We start from the raw sequence: 21,952 nt of genomic DNA, 5'->3' as shown, positions 1-21,952 counted from the left end.
TACAGAGAACCCAGCAGAACCATATGACGGAGATGGCAGTTCCTAAATTGTTTGTAGCTATTAAAACCTCATTAAATGGACCCTATGGATTGAATTATAGATAGATGGATAGATAGATAGATAGATAGATAGATAGATAGATATCTTCACTATAAATATTTATAAATTAATATGTATATTCTCTCTCTAATATATATATTTAAGAGAGAGAGAGAACATTTTCTCTAAAAACACAAGATTCTGCCTGCTCAGCCTGTCTATCCCTTTAGTCATCTAAAAAGAGGGGTTGATTGTCGCAGACTCTGGGTCTAAAGTTCTCTCTTGTCTAACAAAAGAGTGGGACACAGGATTGAAAGCGAGAGATGGCTAATGTCCGGGAAAAGACAAGAGCCCCCGAATAAGGGTCCTTGCCCCGTTTTTATTAGGATCAGAAGGCTTACAAACATGGCGATGGATGTGCATGAAGAGACAGTGAATCTGTGAACATTAACTTGTGGAGGTGAGGGAAAGGGGTCTTGAAGATATTCGTGGTTAGGGGGTTGGGTTAATACAAAACAAAATCCGGGCCCCGGGCAGTCAGGAGGAAGGTTGTTGACCGTGGATGTGAGGCAGCACCTCTGTTTATCTTAGCCTAGGGGATGAGACAGATAGGGGGAATAACCTTAGGGTTGACAAGGCACCTTTTATTTTGTTAACCATCTCTGCTCTGGGCTGCTTTGCCTACAGCAGTCCATAGTCCAATTCACCAATTTACCTCACCTGGCCCTATCCTACTGTGAAAGCAGCTTCCTGCTATAGTACTAAATTGGGGGTGCTTCCACCCTGAATATTTAATCTTGTTCATTTTATATACCTATGCATTGGGGACCTTTGCACCATTTCTATTTCAGGACTTTACCTCTCCCTCTCTATTTTGGGGGCTTCACACAACCTCTCTATTTTGGAGTGCCTTTGCACCTCCCTAATCCTGGCACCTTTGCACCTCCCTATTCTTGGGGTGCTTTTGCATCCCCTATTCTTGGGGTGCAAATCTGGTTTACCCAAATTCGGGTGTGAGCATTTTATGACTTTGTATTTCTTTATGCTTTGTTAACCCATTAATGTAAGCCTGGGGAATTCCTCAACATATCCCCCACAGTTGATCATGACACATCTTCATAAAGGCTTACGATGTTATGAACAACCCTTATATATACTGGAACAATTCTTTCAATATAATGATATTTAACTTTTTTTGAAAACCGGATGAATTCAATGACCTTTTCATGTCCTAGGAAAATACACATAGCCATGTGCCTACAATATTTCCTATGAAGTTTCAGTGGCTTACAGACCTCCTAACATCATTTAGATCTTTATTCAAGGTTCTTAGTAACATCACTGTGAAGGTGTGATTAAGGCAGAGATTTTCAACCTTTTCTGAAAGCTTAAAAGAGATAAGTACATACATAAAATATGGCAGGTTTCTCTAGTTTTCACCTTTTACTACCTCCAAGACCCAGGCTGTTCTTACTATGCATAATGTAGGTGAATGTAATTATAAATACACATATTAGACATTAGTATTGGACATATTTCTCCAGCTTATTTCTCCAGTCAAAGCCAAAATTCAAGTTTTCTATTTTGTTGCTAAGGTTTTAATTATATCTAGAATCAAAACTTCTAGAAACAAAGCATATGTTTGGGATACCTGGGTGGCTCGGTCGGTTAAGTGTCCGACTCATGATTTTGGCTCAGGTCATCGAGCCCCACATTGTGAGCTTGCTGACCATGTGAAGTCTGCTTGAGATTCTCTCTCTCCCTCTCTCTACCCACTCCCCACTTGCTAGCTCTCTCCTCCCTTTCAAAATAAACATTAAAAAAAACATAATTTTACTAAAATTGCATTTCCTCAATTAGATTGACATGAATTTCCCTCAAAAATATTATTTGAAGCATTTTTATAAGTTTTGAAACAACTTTGTTGTCTTACAAGAGTATTTTAGAATTTAATTAAAAAGCAAATTACTGTAGGGGCACCTGAGTGGCTCAGTCGGTTAAATGTCCGACTTCGGCTCAGGTCGTGATCTCACAGTTCGTGAGTTCAAGCCGCGTGTCGGGCTCTGTGCTGACAGCTCAGAGCCTGGAGCCTGCTTCGAATTCTGTGTTTCCTTCTCTCTCTGCTCCTCCCCTGCTCATGCTCTGTCTCTCTCTCTCTCTCCTTCAAAAATAAATAAAAACATTAAAAAAATTAAAAAAAAAGAAAATTACTGTAAAATAAGTCTCTACATTGGCAAGTATACAAAACTAACATTATATTATACACAATTATATTATACATTATTATTATATATTATATTTGAAATATGTATTATGTGAAAATCTTTGAAAGAATAGAGAATTAATTGTGTTATATTGGTAGTAATACAGGGTGTACTCAGGAGAGAGAGTGAAATCCTATATTGTAGAACACATTAGTAAATAGATAAATGCATTAATTATCTGTTTCTGTACAACAAATCATCACAAAAGTTAGCTGCTTTCTTTTTTTTTAATTTCTGTAAAAAGTTTCTTTTTATTTTTTTTTCAAGTTTTTATTTAAATTCCAGTTAGGTAACATGTAGTGTAATATTAGTTTTAGGTATAGAATTGGTGATTCAACACTTCAGACAATACCTGGTGCTCATCATAAGTGCCCTCCTTAACCCCATCATCTATTTAACCCATCTTCCCACCCACCTCCCCTCTGATAACCATCAGTTTGTTCTCTGTAGTGAAAAGTCTAAAACTTATCTCCTTTAGACAACAAATATTTATTTCTTGCACAGTTTCTGAAGGTAAGGAATTCAGGAGCAATTTAGCAGTACAGTTTTGGCTCAGGGTTTCACATGAGGTTGCAATCAAGATGTCAGTGAGGGCTTCAGTCACCCAAAAGCTTGATTAGGGCTGAGGATTTGTCTTCCAAGATGGCTCACTCACATGGCTGTTGGCTGGAAGCCTCCGTTTTTTGCCACATGAATTCTCCATAAGACTGCTTGAATATGTTTCTGGCCTGGCAGCTAGGTTCTCCAGAGTGTGTGATCCAGAAGAAACAGAGCAAGAAGGAAGCTACAATGTCTTTTAAGCCCCCTGGTCTTTGAAGTCACATGCCATCGCTTCCTCTGTATTCTGTTTGTAACCAATATGTAACTAATCCAACTCAAGCTCAAAGAGAAGAATATTAAGCAGCACTCTCAAAGGAAAGCATATCAAAGTATTTATTCACATATTTTTAAATTATCACAACACATATAAAACAGACGACACTGAAACTTTGCATTTTGGGCTTTAAAATGTTAATAGATAATTTTTGCATGAAATTCACGTGACTGTGTGCCCTGTGAAGTTGGAGGGAGTATTTATGATTATTCTCCATTGAATACCTCAGTGTATCATAGAATGACTTGTTTATGGTTGGTCCTTCATATTTGTTTATTGACTGAATCAATCAATGAAGCATATTAATCTATGGTTCCCCATCCACAAAAGAGTCATTTAGAGATATCCCCTGCTATGTTCATTTCTTCCTATTTGCTAAGTCTGGAGTTCCTCCACTGCCGCCCCCAAATTCAGATTGATAGTTTAACAAATTCTGAGATAAACATTTTTTAAAGGACATTATTGTTTAAAACTGAGTATCCTCCATGATGCTGATAAAAAATAAAAGCTGATTGTTTTTGAGCACTTAAAGTAATAATTTTGGCAATATCATATTTTTTTTAATTTTCTCTGTAAGATGTAACTTGATAATTCAAATTTAGTGACTTCTGATTGGAACTGTCACATGCAATGAACAAGATGAGACCTGGAGGTTCTTTTTTGTTTGCATATCAAGGAATGTCCATGGAGTACTGATGATTTGCAGGATAATTAATCTTTCTGACTTTTACTCCCATCACGCTGCTGAAATCGCTCTTGCTAATGCACCAATGACCTTCTCACTGACAAATTCATTAGACATTCTCCCATCTACTTTACCTTATTTGAACTTTATTTTAAATTTGCCATTTTTTTTTTCACTCCATCCTTCTTAAAGTAATTTATGTCAGCCAGAAAGTGTTGGATTATGCTACGGTAATAAACAACACCCAAATCTCTGTAGCTTCTAACAAGGTTGTTTATTCCTCACTTACATAAGCATGGTTCTTCTCTACATCATTGCACTTCAGGCCCCAGGCTGATGGAGAAACCTCTCTATGTTGCATTGCCAATCATTATGGCAGGAGAAAAGGAGAATTTAGTAACACACATCCTGCCCTTAAAGCTACAGCCCAGAAGTGACCCATCTCACTTCGATTTACATTTATTAGCCAGAGCAAATTAGATAGTCAAGCCTCATTTCAGCGGGGCAAGGAAGTATGATTATCGCCCTCAGATCCTTCTAGCTCTCCTCATGTCACTCTGGTACTTTCTCTTTCACTTTCTTGTTTTCTGCTCAGCTGTAAATCCAATGGGTTTCAGGCCTTAACTGTACATAGGATTCATCTGGGGAGTTGGTGAAAATGTAGCTGCCATTACCTGTTTCAATTTGTATTGTGTATTTTATGTGGAGGCACTCTCAATAAAAAAAAAAAAGTTACCCAAAATAAAACCATGGATGTCATCCTGGAGAGGGGCATACTAAGGGCATAGTAATAGGAGTTTCCACCTTGTGTGCAGGCAATAAGGGGATGCTTTGTGGAAAAAATAAATAAATAATGATAAAAACTGATTTAAGTTTAGTCTCCTTTTTATTTTCATGTCCTATCAACTCTAAGCAATGTCAGTGAGAAAATATTTTCTTCTGAAAAAATAATTTATTGGTATGAGCTATGGACAGTTGTGCTTACTGTCAAGTTTTAATGAAATTTTCAAATTAGCACACATTTATTATCTATATTTCATTAAAATGGCATGTTTTGTATGAAAATTAATTAAGAGAACTCCCAAGTTTTACAGTCAGCCATTGATACATGTGGACGCAATCACACACATTCATTTCCAGGGTAAATTCTTAGGGTTCAAAGTCATTTTGAACTCCCTTTCAGTGAGCTTTGTTTCTCCAAAACTTGTGGTATCATATATTCTTGCATTGAAGCTTGGTTACATCTAGATTATAAAGGTAAAGAAATGGAACTTGGGGCACCTGGGTGGTGCAGTCTGTTGAGTGTCTGACTCAAACTTGGCTCAGGTCATGATCTCACAGTTCATGAGTTCAAACCCTACATTGGGCTCTGTGCTGATGGTAGGTACAGAGCCTGCTTGGGATTCTGTCTCTCCATCTCTCTGCCTCTTCCTCACTTGTGCTCTCTCTCTCTGTCACTCTCTCTCTCTGTTCCTCTCTCTCTCTCTCTCAAAATAAATTAATAAACTTAAAAAAAAGAAATAGAATTTGAGTTTTTCATTTCCCATTCTATGTCATATATTGGAGTTTGTGTTTAAAATTTAAAACAGCAAAAGAGTGAACTTAAAAGTTTGTTTGGTAGGAGTAGATTTTAGTTTATACATGAAATATTTTACTCAATTTGATTAACATCTTATATTTGAAATTCTTTTTAATTATTTACTTTCATTTTACAGCTAAAGAAACAAGAAAGTAATGATAATTAGTAATTATCATGATTATGACATAATTTTTTCATACTGAGAAGTAGGGTATTAAAATTTTTTTCACTCTGGGTTTTAATTATGCTAGATAGGCACTGATGATTGATTTCTGCCTCTCTGTTAATACCTTCAACATCCAAACAACCATAACATTCTAAATTTGATTTTCTTAATTTTCTCAACCTATTTATCCCTGGCATATACCTAGGGCTATGTAATTGTGGGATACATTATTATTTAGGGCTTTTAAAATTAAAGAAATTCAGGATCAGAAGAAGTTTAAAATAGAGCTGAATCAAAAATGATGGTATAGGGGCGCCTGGGTGGCGCAGTCGGTTAAGCGTCCGACTTCAGCCAGGTCACGATCTCGCGGTCCGTGAGTTCGAGCCCCACGTCGGGCTCTGGGCTGATGGCTCGGAGCCTGGAGCCTGTTTCCGATTCTGTGTCTCCCTCTCTCTCTGCCCCTCCCCCGTTCATGCTCTGTCTCTCTCTGTCCCAAAAATAAATAAACGTTGAAAAAAAAATTTTTTAAATGATGGTATAAGATATTTGCAAATGTTATTGTACTTCAGAAATAACACTTCAGTTAATCAAATAATAGAAACAATGCCAGCCAAAATTCCTTAAATTGTATGTACGTGTGTATATATATCTTTATATATGTATATATATCTTAAAATGCTTGATTTTCTATCTCTACTTCAGACATCACCTCGTAAATAGTCCAGTATATCCCCCTTGCTTAGTCAACTTCACTTGGATGTCTAACAGGCCCTACAAATTCAATATCTAGTCAAAACAAAACTTTGAACTTCCGTTTTCCAACAAAACAACTCTTCTGAGTGTTCCCCATCTCAGTATAAAACAATCTATTCTTTTTGATGCTGAAGTCAAAACACTATGAAATTATCTTTGACTCTTATGTCATTCTTATTACCAACAGTCAAACAAAATAAAACGAATCCTTCAAATATGTATAAGAATCTATATACTACCCCATCTTTGCCACACTAATCCAAGCTGCCATCATCTCTCACGTAGGTCATTGCAGTTACCTTTTCATTGTTTTCCCTCTATCCATATTTGCCTCCCTACAGTCTGTTCTCAACCTGGTACACAAGCTGACCCCTTTCATATTAAGTCAGGTTAGGTTAGTTAGGTCATTCATTCATTCATTCATTTCCCCAAATTCCCAATGGCTTCTCAGCTCACTCATCCTACAAGACTGGGAAGATGTTTATCTGATCTATTCTACTCTATCGTCTTGACCTCTTCTAATATTATTCTTGTCCTCATTCACTCAGGTTCAGTCACATTGAAATTCCTAACGTCCCTCAAACACTCCAGAAGTGCTCCCATCAGAGCATCTCAGCACTTGCAGACCTCTTTGCCCAAAATGCTCTTCCCACAGACTCATATAGTCTACTCCCTCAAGTTTGTCTGGTCTTGGCTGAAGAGCCTTTCAGCAAGGTCTAATTAAACTACTTCTCTACTTTATTTTTTCCATATTCCTTATCACTATATAATACTGTATATATTTATTTATTTTGTCTCCCCTACTAAACGTTGAGCTTCATAAACGTAGGAATTATTGTCTGTTTTGTTTACTTGTCTACTTCCCAGACCTTGAATGTTGTCTAGTACATACTGGATACTCAATAAACATATGTTTTAATGACTGTATGAATGTAGTGAAGATGTGACAGAGTATAATGGGATATAATTGTATCTAGAGTATAATGGGAGAATAACCTACAGATCATTTCTGAAAAAGAGAGCTCTTGATCTTTCAGAAATCTAAACTTAGCATGAAATTATAGTTATTAAAGCCATGTGTTATTCTTACTGAAAAAGACAAACAGAAAAATAAAATATGTGAGAATACAGAAATAAAATTAACTATAAATCAGAATCTCAAAAGGCTTTCTGTTAGACAAATGACATTGGGACTCTTGGTTGGCAGGACTACTAATAACTGGAACCATCATATATTCACTACTTACAATGGGATGGCCACTGTGTTCCATTCAGCCGTCCTAACAGCCGCGTGAACTAGGTGTTATAATCATCATCCTCATTTTACAGCTAATAAATTGAGATACAGAGGAGGTGAACTTCCAATCATAGAGATAATGAGTGACAGAACCAAGACTTGAACTAAGATGTGTGGGGCTCCAAAACCTATTTCTTTAACTTTAACCCATATTGTAATTTGGTGAACAAAAATTATATTGAAATACCTACCTCACTCCATACAAAAAAAAAAGTTAATATTTAAGACAATAAAAGTAATAGAAGGATATTTAGATTGTTATCTTTCAAAAATATTTAGGATATAAAGGCCTTCTTAATTGTATGTTAGCCAAACCTGATACAGACAAAGATTAACTCTCTTGAATCACGTAAATAAATAAATAAATAAATAAATAAATAAATAAATAAAATTAAAAAGAAGAAAAACTGCCAGATACATAGCAAACACTTATTTTACCTCATATACAAAGAATCCAGTTGATTAGTAAAAGGATGTACAATGCTGAGAAAAATATAGACAAAAGATTGGAATAGAAAACGCATGAAAAACAAAATAGCATTGTCTAATAATTGCATGCTAATACACTCCTCTTTACTTGCAACAAAGGGAATGCAAATAAAGTAATTAATACAGTTATCTTCTAGATTGGCAAATATTATGATGGTTTAAAACATGAGTCTTATTGAGAATGTGATGACTGTTAGTGAAGATATGAATTAGAAGTTTTTAAATTTGTGTTCCCTTTGGTTAAGAAAATTTCATTTCTTTTTTTTTTTAACATTTTATTCATTTTTGAGAGAGAGAGAGAGACAGAGCATGAGCGGGGGAGGGGGAGAGAGTGAGGAAGACACAGAATCTGAAACAGGCTCCAGGCTCTAAGCTGTCAGCACAAAGCCCAATGTAGGGCTGGAACTCACGAACCATGAGATCATGACCTGAGCTGAATTCAGCCACTTAACCGACTGAGCAAACCAGGCACCCCGACCTAGTTTCATTTCTAATGTTTAATTTCAACAAGACAGTAATTCAACGCAAAAATACCGTACACCATTGTTCTTTAAAGTGTTGTTTATAATAGTGACAAACTAGAAATGAGCTAAATTTCCATGATTGAAAGTCTAGTTAAAGAAATACATATTATAAATTTGGTTCCTGACCACCACAATACAACGAGTATTTCAGTAAAGCAAAATCTATATGAATTTTTGGTTTCTCAATGCATATAAAAGTTGTATTTACAGTATAGTTAGATTTACATTATATACCTACATTTACTAAGTATGCAGTAGCATTATGTCTAAAAATGCACATACTTCAATTAAAGATGATTTTAGTCTAAAAATGCCAATAATCATCTGAGTTTTCAGTGAGTTAATCTTTTTGCTAAAGGAAGGTCTTTCCTGGATGTTGATGGCTGCTGACTATTCAGGTGTTGTGTGCTAAAGATTGGGGTAGCTCTGGTAATTTCTCAAAGTACGACAGCAGTGAAGTTTACTGTACGGATGGATTCTTCCTTTCATAAATGATTTTTCTGTACCATGCAATGCTGTTTGATGGCATTTCACCCACGGTAGAATTTCTTTCAAAACAGGAGTCCGTCCTCTCACACCCTCACACTGCTTTACCAACTAAGTTTATGTACCATTCTAAATCCTTTGTTCTCATTTCGACAGTCTTCACTGTATCTTCACCCAGAGTGGATTCCATCTCAAGAAATCATTTTCTTTGCTCATCCAGGAAAAGCAATTCCTCATACAGTTCAAATTGTATCATGAGACTGCAGCAATTCAGTCATATCCACACTCTCCACTTCTCATTCTAGTTACCCTGCTGTCGCCACCACATCTGTAGTTATTTCCTCCACTGAAGCCTTGAACCCCTCAAAGTCATGCACAACGGTTGGGAGTCAGCTTCTTCCCAACTCCTGTTCGTATGGATATTTTGACCTCTTCCAGTGACTCATGAATATTCTTAGTGGTATCTAGAATAGTCAATCCTTTCCAGCAGATTTCCAACTTACTTTTCCCAGATCCATCAGAAGAATCACTATCTATGGCAGCTATAGCCTTACAAATGTATTTCTTCATAAGACTTGAAAGTCAACATTACTCCTCAATCCTCGGGCTGTAGATAGTATGTCATGCTAGCAACCATGAAAACAACCTTCATATCATCGTGCATATCCATCAGAGCTCTTGGGTGACCAGGTGCATTGGCAATGAGCATTCATATTGGGAAAGAAAAAAAAATTCTGAGAAGTAAGTCTCAACGGTAGGCTGAAAATATTTAGTAAACCATGTTGTAAACAGATGTGCTGTCACTCAGACTTTGTTGTTCCAGTTATAGAGAACAGGCAGAGTACATGTAGCATAATTCTTAAAGGCCTTGGGATTTTTGGAGCGGTAGACGATCACTGGCTTCAATTTAAATTCACCAGCTGCATTAGTCCCTTACTAAGGGGGGTCAGCCTGTCCTTTGAAGCTTTGAAGCTAGACATCGACTTGTTCTCTCTAGCTATGGAAATCTTAGATGGCGTCTTTTTCCAATAGAAGGCTATTTTGTCTACATTGAAAATCTATTGTTTAGTGGAGCCACCTTTGTTAATTATCTGACCTACATCTTCTGGATTACTTACTGCAGCTTCTATATCAGCACTCGCTGCCTCACTTTGCACTTTAATGTTATGGAGATGGCCTTTCCTTAAATCTTGGTTTATAATTACAACTGGCTTCAGACATTTCTTTGGTGGCCTCCTCACTTCTTTCAGCCTTCATAGAGTTACGGCCTTGCTCTGGATTAGGTTTTGGCTTAAGGGAATTTTGTGGCTGAATTGATCTTCTCTCCAGACCATTAAAACTTTCTATATATCAGCAATAAGGCTGTTTCACTTTCTAGTTGTCTGTGAGTTCACTGGAGTAGCACTCTTAATTTCCTTCAAGAACTTTTCCTTTGCCTTCACAACTTGGCTAACTTGTGCAAGAGGCCCAGCTTTCAGCCTATCTGACATGTCTTCCTCACTAAGCATAGTCATTTATAGCTTTTGACTTAAAGGGGGAGATGTGTGACTCTTCCTTTCACTTCAGCACTTAGAGGCCGCTGCAGGATCATTAATTGGCCTTATTTCAATATTGTTGTGTCTCAGGGAATAGGGAGGCCTAAGAAGAGAGAGAGAGAGAGAGAGAGAGAGAGAGAGAGAGAACACACACGACATTTATTGAGTTTGACATTTTATTCGGGCATGATTTGAAGCACCCCAAGACAATTACAGCTGTAACATCAAAGATCACTGATCATGGGGCACCTGGGTGCCCATTATAGGCATAATTTGTTTACTGCATTTTGCTTTATTGCATTTTTCAGATATTATGTGTTGTTGCTGTTGTTGTTGTTGTTGTTGTTGTTGTTGTTGTTGTTGTTGTTTTAACAAATTAAAAGTCTGTGCAACCCTGAGTTGAGGAAGTCTATTGGCACCAATTTTTCCAATAGTATTTTCTCACTTTGTGATTCTGTGTCACATTTTGGTAATTCTCGCAACATTTCAAACCTTTCTATTATTATATTTATTATTGTGATCCGTTATCAGTGATCTTTTTTTTTTAAGTTTATTTTGAGGGAGAAAGCATGAGTGGGGAGGGAAAGAGAGAGAGAGAGAGAGAGAGAGAGAGAGAGAGAGAGAGAGAGAGAATTCCAAGCTGGCTCCAGTGCAGAGCCCGATGCAGGGCTTGAGTTCACAAACCATGAGATCATGACCTGAGCCAAAATTAAAAGTCAGATGCCTACCTGACTGAGCCACCCAGGCACCCCCATTTTGCCTTTTATAAAAGAAACTATATTAAAAATGAAATCAACCTTACTAAAAGTGAGGAATAAATGTTTTCCTAAAATGTAATTTTGGAAAAGAAATGAGTCATACTACAGTTCATATCCAATTATATATTTAAATTCTTTCACTCCAATTTTTCTCCATCTTGACAAACTGACTTCTCAGTTGTGTTCCTCTTATGTATTAGGTGGGTAAAATAATATCATTGGAAAAGCGGACCACACACATACACATATCAATCTAAGGGATTCAAAACATTAGTTTTATATTATAAGCATTCTTAAAAATAAGAAGCCTGCAGTATGATTAGTTTTTGTTAATGATCGATTGTTATTAATTATAAGCCAAATAATTTTTCTCCACAAAGGAATGAAGATAAAATTTACCACCATTAAATATCACCAAACTTGTTCAGAATATTGAGTCGTCTGCTGATGGCAAAAGAAAGATCCTTTGTTTTGAAGTAAATCAAGTTAATTGGAGTCAAAGGCATGCATCTTACAGTTCCTGTGACCCTTTTCACAATGTGCTCACTGTGTTTATTTCAAAAGTAATTAAACCCAACAATCTAGAATATACAACGTAACCTTGTATTATTTTACAACATTGGTAAGAATTTGTATATTTTGAAAAAAACGGGAACTGAAAGAACTACACTTAACTTCTGTATGGCTTATTAGATCAAATAAGCTTTAAGTCATTCCACATTCTGGTATTTTCTCTGGCCAAAGTTACAGTTCAACGTGGCCCTACGACAGTAGATTAAACTGCATAATTTTTATGAGAAAATTTAATCCCATCCAGTTTAACCAGAGAGTGAATGTTTATCATGAATAATTCTAAATCAATTTAAAAGTCATGATGTTATACATGGATCACGTGGCACATATTATAGTGACAGAGCGCTTTCTCATATCGTATAACCGACAGAATGGAAGTCCTGCCCCATGAGAAAGAGACCAAATTTAGTGTGAAATCGAACACAACAGTCATGAACACTAGTTGAGTTTAGTATTGTGATGCTATTGTTTGCCCTGACAGAAGGCGACAGAAAGAATCTTTTTCCTTTCCAAAATTGTTGAACTCCCACCAACAATCACAGTAAATAAGTTTTAAACATATGTAAATGGAGATCCCCTTGGTACCAGGAAATCACAAAAATGTCCACTTAATTAACAAGTCTTTAGAAAGACCTGTTTCAGCAGTATCTCAACACTTCATAAACATAGTTTTCAATACTGTCTGGGGTGGATTAAAATGAGTTGGGTTACCCAAACTCCCTTTATCCCACTTTTTTTTCCCTCCAAGATACAGTTTTCTATCAAGATCACCCCCTTTTTTGTCATCAGTCACTCAAATTTCAACAACCAACCGCTTACTTTAAGCATCCCTTTCCACATGGCCATTACAGAAAAGAAATAAAGAAGGGAAGGTGGAAGGAGAAAGGAGGGAAAAAAGAAGCAAATAATTTGTGTCACTTGATTTGAAAGAAAGAATTAAGGTTGTTGTATTTTGATAATTGTGTCATTACAGTTTTGGAAACCTGCTTCTATATAATTAAGAAATTTTACACTTATGCATTAATACATACTAATTAAATAGAATTTTTAAATAGTTTCTATTACTGTTGCCAGCAGCAGCTACAGAGATTGCTAAAGGTAAACATCAAACTGTTGGATAATTTTAGTGAATTACTCTGCACATTCCCTTTAGAATTCTTACACATCCAGAGGAAATGTGTGCTAACACCAGCTCTCAAAATGTTCCTATGAAAAGAAACGGCCTCCTAGGGTCCCTTTAATGTTCATGATTACAAAACATCGCTGGTTGTTGTCTAAGGAAGGATTCATTCTTAAGTATATTTTGATATTTGTGAGTAGACATATATTTTTTTTTTTTAATTTGCTTCTTTCTACTTACAGATATGTGTTAGCACGGTGGGAGAAAAGCCTGATTCTATGGAAATGCGGGTTCCACCTCTTGTTTTTCCCTAGCGTGGAGGAAAATGTCACTCCATTTCCTAGTGATCTCCCTCTAGTGGAGACCCGGCAGTCTGCATGTAAAGCCGCCCGAGGACAGTGCTGTCCGTCAGCAGTCTCAGCCAGGGCTTAGCTTTTCGGAAGCATTCTTGTGAAAATGTAATATGCCCTGTACAGCTCCGTCCAGCTTTTTATAGAAGATCAGTTAAATCTATGTCTTGCATTATAGCAGAAGTGTAAAATATGCACTCTGGTAATAATCAGCTGATCCTAATATAATTGAGCCTTCATAATGCACCTGTTTAATTTTTAAAACATACATGAGCTTCTAAATATATAATTTAACATTCCTTTCTGCTTTTCCATGTCAGTTATAAAAGGACTATTTAAATGGTTAAAACTCTGCAAAGAGCTATTCTCAACCCCCCGCTCGAAAGGTCTACTTTAGTACATTTCAATTTTTATCTATTGTGTGGACAGAGTAAGCCATAATCGTAAATCTGTGTTTTAATTAGTTTGTGTCCTTTATCAATCTATCTCGGTTCTTGCCTTTCATGTAAAATGAATTTAATAATATTTGTTCCTTGCATGTGTGTGTGTGTGTGTGTGTGTGTGTGTGTGTGTGTGTGTTGCGAATTATTTATACCTTGCAGTAGGAGCTTCTGTGAGATTGAAGAAACAAGGACCTTATTTAGGAATCTCAACGGCCACATCACCACACAGAGTATTTGACAAATTCAGCAAATAGTGCCACTCAACTTAACTGTTAGGATCCAGGTGACACATTAACTTTCTTTCAGGCAATTTGATGCTTTTTAGAGGAGTTTCATTTTCTCGGTGGCCCACACTAAGGAAAAAGAGAAATACCAAAAGGACCCGAGTGGAATAAAAATTTTAATCTTACAGAACTGTCATGCAGTCACCACCCTATCTTTTGTACACATTAGTATTACTACCTCTGATTCTTTATTACTTGAAAGCTTTTGAAGGATTTCTTTGGGCATAAAATCATTGTCCTTTGGATCTGGATGGAATTCCACATAACTTTAGACAAGAGAAAATCCACTTGTTCGTTACCTAATTGTGATCTGGTAAAGGGCTACAAGGGTACTCTGTTGATCTTTGTACTGCCCGTGCCTGACACATTAGCTGGCTGATAATATGCTCTTACCAGATGTTTGTATAGTGAATATATTAACTAATGAATATAGAAGTTATGAAAGTTTTCTCCTTCATCACCTCATTTAAAATTAGAGGCATTTCCTTGGCTACATATTGTGTTCACTATTAATTAATCAACTGACTGAAACTTGGAGTAATGAAGTTATTTCCTGGGGCTAAACTGTATAAGATGTGAATTTTTATCCTTCTGCATTGTCCTTAGCATTTGGCTAAGCAGAGTCTCTCTTGTCTTCTTGCAGATGATAACATCAGCATGTCTTTCTACTTTCTAGTCACGAAATCAGAATTCTTATCACTCTCTGAATCAGGAAAAAAATGTTATCCAGTGTTTTAGTTGCTATTTACAGAAAGTCTCTCGTCTCTCTCAGAGCTCAGTGTTCCTCCCTGTCTTATGTATTGCGATCTCATGTGTTCTTTCACTTGATTCTATTTAAGAATCTTGCCTGAAAAATTTTTGTTTGTTTCTACATGGCCGAACTTTGCCCATCAGTCCTACGAGCTGAACCTTGGGTCAGACCTCCTTCTTGAGACCATGTGAGGCTAAAACTTAACTATGCCCAAACAACATAAATTAAGTCAACATGACTCATCATGTTCCAATCATGTATATTAGTGTTTCTAAATTTTTGTGGATTCAGATACTTTGCAAAGACCATATCAAGGCAAATACCTTCAGTAGAAGTGTTCAGAATCACCAAAATTAGATAAATAAAGAAATAGTTAATTCTAAGCACTCCAATTATATTATATCAATGATTTAAATGCTCAGTTTGTTTAAATATACAACTAATAGGATGCTGAATTTGGAAGGTTTCACTTAGTTACTAACGTTTATGGTTTTTTTTAACTATACCACTGAAAAACTCTCAAAGGGTATATTTCTAAAACTGTGCCTCTGTGTGTATACAAAAAGGTATAGCTTCAAATAATATTTCTAAGTAGAGATTTAAAATACTGTCAACCAATATTGTTTGCTGTAAAATTAGTATTTGTTATATTAGGGTATAATTTTAAATTAAATTTAAATTAGTTTACAGTTAGTGTTCATTACTGTTTCTCTTATGAGAAAATAAACTAATAAAGTCCATTTCCTATGTCATCTTAGTAGGACTGAAGGTATTTTCAATCGTTTTGATCAAAATCTTAACACCTGACTTTTACTGAGTTCTGTTGTGTACTAGACACTGTCCTGAGACCTTGGCACATGTTTTTTTTTTTGTTTTTGTTTTTGTTTTTGTTTTTTTATGTAGAGTATTTCATTTAGGGGTTAAGAGTATGGATTCTTGAATCCAAACCCCTGGGTTCAGACCTCAGCTCCACAATTTAATAACTGTGTGATTTGGAGCAAATTACCTATTATAACTAGGGTATAATAATAGAACCTACTTCAAAAATGTAAGAATATATGAAAAAATATATTTAGAAAAATTCCTGGCACCTAGAAAGCATTCACTAAATGTTAGCTAATATTTTTTTATGTTAATTTATTTTTGAGAGAGAAAGAGAGAGAGAGATCAGGGGAGGGCAGAGAGAGGGAGATACAGAACCTGAAGCAGGCTTCAGGCTCTGAGTTGTTGGTACAGAGCCTAGTGCCGGGCTCAAACTCACAGACTGCGAGATAATGACCTGAGCCTAAGTAGGACGCTTAACTGACTGAGCCACCTAGGTGCCCCAGCTAATGTTAACACTCAGAGTAACCTGCTAAATTTTATTATTCTCATTTTATGGATGAGGAAACTGAAAAAAGAAAAATTAGACTTGACCGTGATACCACAACTAATATATGGTAAAATCAGAATTCAAATCCAGCAACTAAGTTTTTAGACAATAAACCACTCTGCCTCACAATAATCCAGAAATGTTAAAGTTATTGGGTTTTGCTTCTGGAGTCAGTTGGTGCAATCAAATGAACAGTGTTATAAAGCTCAGGCTTTCAACGTGAAAAACTCTGGGATTCTCTAGCCTAACATAAAGGTTAGAACCAGCCACAAGGAAGATTTATGACAGCAAAGTGCTCTTCTGTTAAGACTAAGACAAATTCTTAGAGTTCGGCTCGGGACCAAAATTGAAAGTTCCTTCATGAAAATCTTCATTGGGTAAATCTCTCTAAAGATATGTGTCACTCCAGATAAGAATCTTGAGAGAACTCCCTTTCATCACAGAATTAAGTAATACCTGTGAATTAAAGGGTATTCCATTGCACCGTTAAAATCTCTTCTTTTCCCTTACAGTAGTTTGTTTGGCCACTGAGAGGCTCATGTGGAATAAATTAGAGCATCGAGGTTAAGCTGGATTGGGTTATCGTTCTACCATTTCCCAATGAGAACATTTTTTTTCAGTTAAGAGTGAAACCAGATACTTATCTGGCAGGAAAGATACCATGATCACAAGGAATAAAATTGGCTGGTTTGAGCATGGTGCTAAAACCAAAAACAAAAACAAAAATCATCGTTAAGTGTTTATTTTTGTTTGGCCCCAGATTGTTATCCTTTCAAGACAAAAAGTACTCTCTAGCTAGTTTATTTTCAATTCCTAAGGAGAAAACAAGGGTAGGCTGTAGATAGATAAATGCAGAATCTGTATTGATCCCTGGATAGATATATAGGAAAGCAATAAATTATTTGCAAAATCTTCACACACTACTATATTGGAAAACATTATCAAAACATGTACTTTACCTTGTAACATTTCTATTTTCCACCTAAGAGCCAAATATCTTAAACCCTTTTTTTTTTTTTTTAATTTTTTTTTTTTCAACGTTTATTTATTTTGGGGACAGAGAGAGACAGAGCATGAACGGGGGAGGGGCAGAGAGAGAGGGAGACACAGAATCGGAAGCAGGCTCCAGGCTCTGAGCCATCAGCCCAGAGCCTGACGCGGGGCTCGAACTCCCGGACCGCGAGATCGTGACCTGGCTGAAGTCGGACACTTAACCGACTGCGCCACCCAGGCGCCCCTCTTAAACCCTTTTAATTCTTTCCTTCACGCCCATTTCCAACTCCTTTCCAGTCACTACTTACAAATAAACAATTATTTTAACCGTTCAAATTAAGCTAAATGCATTTCCTCAATGTGTGTATAAAGCATTCCAGAAAGCCTCATTAGAAGTCAACTATATTATAATAGAACAAAGCACTACATGAGATAAGGGAGATTTCATTCTCAGTGAGTGAAACTAAGTTCAACATGCCTCTCTCCAGATGTACAAGTCAGTATAGTGAGCAAAGAGATATGGAGGTGAGAAGGTGTCAAAGAGGGATGGAGGTACCAGGCATTTGGGCCAGCCAAGAAGGCAGCTATGGGGCGGGGGGCGCGGTGTCTACTCTCATACCTGGAGTTCAGGGATTAGAATCACACTGTGAGGCTCAGGACCCTTTCCTGTTATCCACTATGAACATTTCTACCTGGGGTTTTATCTATTTCACTTCATGAATCCACAACTCTGCTAGATATTTACTGTCGTCATTTTAATAGCATTCATCGTCATTACTTTGTTGTTTATCACGTAGTGAATTTATAATGTATCCAGAATTACAAAACCCTTTGGTTGTTATGCTTGTGAAAATATATTCTTACTTCACTACTCAAGATTTCTACTTTGCACTAACTCATACATACGATGTTTAACAAGCATTATTAAGCATATAAAGAGAAAAAGATCTCCTATAGACAATATATGACTTTCTGGATGGCAAAATTCCAGTAGATTGATAAATTGGCTCATGTAAATTTAGTCAAGCTTCAGATAGGAAATGCTGTTTGAATCATTAAAAGAATTAGCCCTTCTGACTGTGGAAACTTAGGTATATTCTGGAGTGAGATAAATCATGTTTTAAAGGTGGAATAATATTTCAAATATAATTACTTAAAAAGCTTTCTGATTTCAAAAGTCGCATTGGGGTTAGCTTTCCATGTAATGTTTTCTTGGTATATCTATAACTTTGAATGATAATAGAAGAACAAAATTGCCCTTCACCAAAACTTCCCATTTAAGAAGATGCTATTAATAGACCCTAAAAGTGATCTCAACTTGAGTAAATGATCAACATACATAATTATCAATATACTATAAATGCCACTGCTGTTAGTGGTCTTATTAATTTAAAATCCTTTATATTATTTTATGTATCACATGTTTTCTTGATGTTACATCAAATTATCCACTTTTCCCCAACTCCAAGAAGAAACTATCCTTTCCACACTGTCACAAAAGCTAGATTCCTATGAAATGAGCCAAAGAATTAGATCTTTCATCAAGGCATGACATGAAACTTTAGCCAGGCAGTTTGCACAAACAGCTAAAGGTCCCCTTTGTGTTTGTTAGCACCACTGTGTCAGCTTTCTTGTGTTGGCAGCTTTGGGCTTTTCCGAGGAAAGCCCCAAAGAAAGTTGTTACCAGCATATATTCTACAGTTCACAGACTCTCAAAAAGGACACATTAAAACAGTTAGAATCCCCAGGGCAAATAGGGAGATTAAGTAGCCTTCTCCTTAACAGAAGCCCCAATCAGACAAAGCTCGGTATTGTGTATTCAGTACACTATCTCTTTCCAGCCCTGAACTTTACTATTGTGCTCAAAGATTCGAGTTTACAAAGTGTTTGGGGGGCTTTGCATAACGGTTCACTGGCACCACCACTGACAGCCATCTGAGTGTGGGAATCTTTTAAAAAGACATGATGCCCACCAAATGATTGACCTATTGTATTAACGCAATGGCAGCATCTTAACATAGAGGGGAAGGGCAGGAGAAGTTTACACCAATATGTGTAGCAGCCTCACTTTTCACAAGAATTCAAATTAAGGAAAGCAAAATTAATAATAATAATAATAATAATAATAATAAAAACAAAAAATCCCTATCAGGAAAAATGTGTACATAATAGTTCTATTACAGAATAATGAGTGTCTATCTAATTTTATAAGGTGCGTGTGTTTTTGGTGAAAGATTTCTGGGACTCCATAAGTTGATTTTCTGTTCGGAAAATCTTCAGTTGTCCTCTTTTTAAAATGTGTTCGCCTTAGATGAAGTGTCAACTCTTGGGTTTAGGTACATGCGCTGAACTGTGGCCTCTGCTTTGATTTGCCATGTTGGAAAGCCTTGTTCTCTGGAGCGGTAGACTAAAATATATCCCAAGGTAAACTGTAAGTTCATGGTCAATACTCTAGAAAAGGTTAAGAAAAATTTGAATCTTTAAATAAACATAAATCCTTAATTGCTCTAACCGACTGGGAAGAACTTGTACGTATTTGGGTCAGGGAAGGTTTCATCTAAAGCTTTTCTAATATACCATCTTGAAAACATGAAGGGTGTGTGAAGTAGCATAGCCATGACCTTTCCTAATGTTTACATACTACTTACTTACCTCATTGAAAGATCAGACATGTTTTAATAGGCATTAATAGCAATAATACTTTATGCAAATGTTGTTTTGCATACCTCCTGTCCATTTTTGTACATTTTATGCTTAGTCTTCAAACCTGAGTTTAAACCCATATAATTTAAAGGAGGGCTTTAAATTTTGAGAAACAATATTAGAAACTGAGAAATATTCTGATTCTTTTCAATGAAATAGTATAATGTAATTCTGTATCTCTGGATATCATAGAGTGTTTGTTAGTGTCCTTCAGGCCCCCGATCCATACAAAATATGAACATGCAGCAAAATACTGTATTATGCAAATGGCTAGAAGCATGTTTTGCTGGAAAACTTGAGGAGCTGGCTCTCAATTTCTCACTAATACTTCATATAATAGTATTAACTGAAAGGCAATATTAAGAGATGAAAAACTTCTCGAAAATAAACTTTAAGAAAAATAAATTTTCCTTAAAGGATGCTCACTGACATGAGGGTTTTAATAACACATACAGAATGTATCAACAAATAATCTATTTTCTATTTTAAATCTGCACTTGATGCCAACTCTGTAGTACTTTTATGAGCATATCTCTTTCACTATCATGTCGCTTATATTCATGTTCCGATTTTTCTACAATATATGTAACCTTTTGAAACAGGAAAAATACATCATTAAAAATCATCATAATCTGAGGCTTTGATCCTCAATAGTGTTTTCTATGACAGATTTGTCTTGAGGTTATGAAATTTCCTCTGGATTCATTTTGGATTTAATAAATAAACTCTAACTTGCAATTTCAGCCATCTTTTAAACAGGATGAGTACTTTGGTGCCTTTTAAAAGAGGTCTCTAACCTTTATTGGCATGAATGCTTTGCCAAATTACCTGAGATTAATTTAGTCACCATAGGTTTTATTTTTGTCTGACATTAGTCACTTGATCTAAATTTAGGTTTAATTTCATTGGTGATGTTTAATTTTTACCAGATCACAAAACAATTAAGTGGCCTTCGGACACACTTCACTAAAAATATGCAGCTCCCCTAAGGAATTATTGACAAGCATTGTTCTCAGCAAAAATAGTGCTACTTGTTCTATCATTTTCTAAATTGACAGTAGGGTAGTCTCTCAGCCCACCTCTTTTGACTTGTAAGTATTTTAAATTTATTCCTCAAAAACTGTAGAACAGCCTTAGAAATAGATTAAGAGTTTGTAAGCATCATTCCTCAGAAAATATTCTTGTTGAAATGAGTGATTCTTGTATAAAGTTCAATAATTTTTGTGTCTATGTAGTTCAGATAGAATTTTTATATTTTTCAGTTCTATAATTTAGGTTTAAATTCTAGAATTACATTTAATAATTACCAGGAATTATATATATACATGTATATACATACATACATATATATATGCATGCGTTTTAAAGGAAATACGATTTTTAATACATTTTGTAATAAATAGTTTTATTATCTGCTTCAGTAATGTGATATTGGACGAAAGAGCTCATTATCAATTAACTCCAGATCAAATGCTATTTTTTCATTTTCTCTAAATATTAGCTTAATGTATACACAGTCTCCAATTTACATATTAATGTGAGTTCACAGTTTTATTGTGGATGTATATGTATGTTGATACCCATGGTCTCTATGATAATTTCTAACTCAAAGAATCTGCAGTTTGTCAAACATATGAATTTAGTATAAGAAAGTTGTATCAGAAGAAAGATTATGGTAAACAGAAGGAAAAAGCATGAACTGGGGACCAAAACACCTGTTTTTATGTCTATTTATGTATTATTAAATGGTTGACCTTGAATCTAACTGCGCTGATTCTTCATTTCCCTTTTGCAAGATAAACTCTGTCTGTAAGATAAGACGGCTCTGTCTCCCGTCCCAGGGTTGTTCCCAGGATTAAACGTGATGATGTATGGGAAATGCTTTGTAAGCTATCTAATACTAGTCTCACAAGT

The 21,952-nt window shown here is 35.9% G+C and overlaps 1 protein-coding gene across 6 annotated transcripts in view; it reads left to right on the top strand.

The window, feature by feature from the left end:
* ROBO1 (roundabout guidance receptor 1) overlaps positions 1-21,952 on the top strand; it is a 1,138,975-nt gene that overhangs the window by 665,477 nt on the left and 451,546 nt on the right. The window lies entirely within an intron of this gene.

Source organism: Leopardus geoffroyi, chromosome C2 (genome assembly GCF_018350155.1).
Source record: "Leopardus geoffroyi isolate Oge1 chromosome C2, O.geoffroyi_Oge1_pat1.0, whole genome shotgun sequence".
NCBI lineage: Eukaryota > Metazoa > Chordata > Mammalia > Carnivora > Felidae > Leopardus > Leopardus geoffroyi.
The sequence above is the reverse complement of the archived record's forward strand: the minus strand, read 5'-3'. Positions and strand labels throughout refer to the sequence as shown.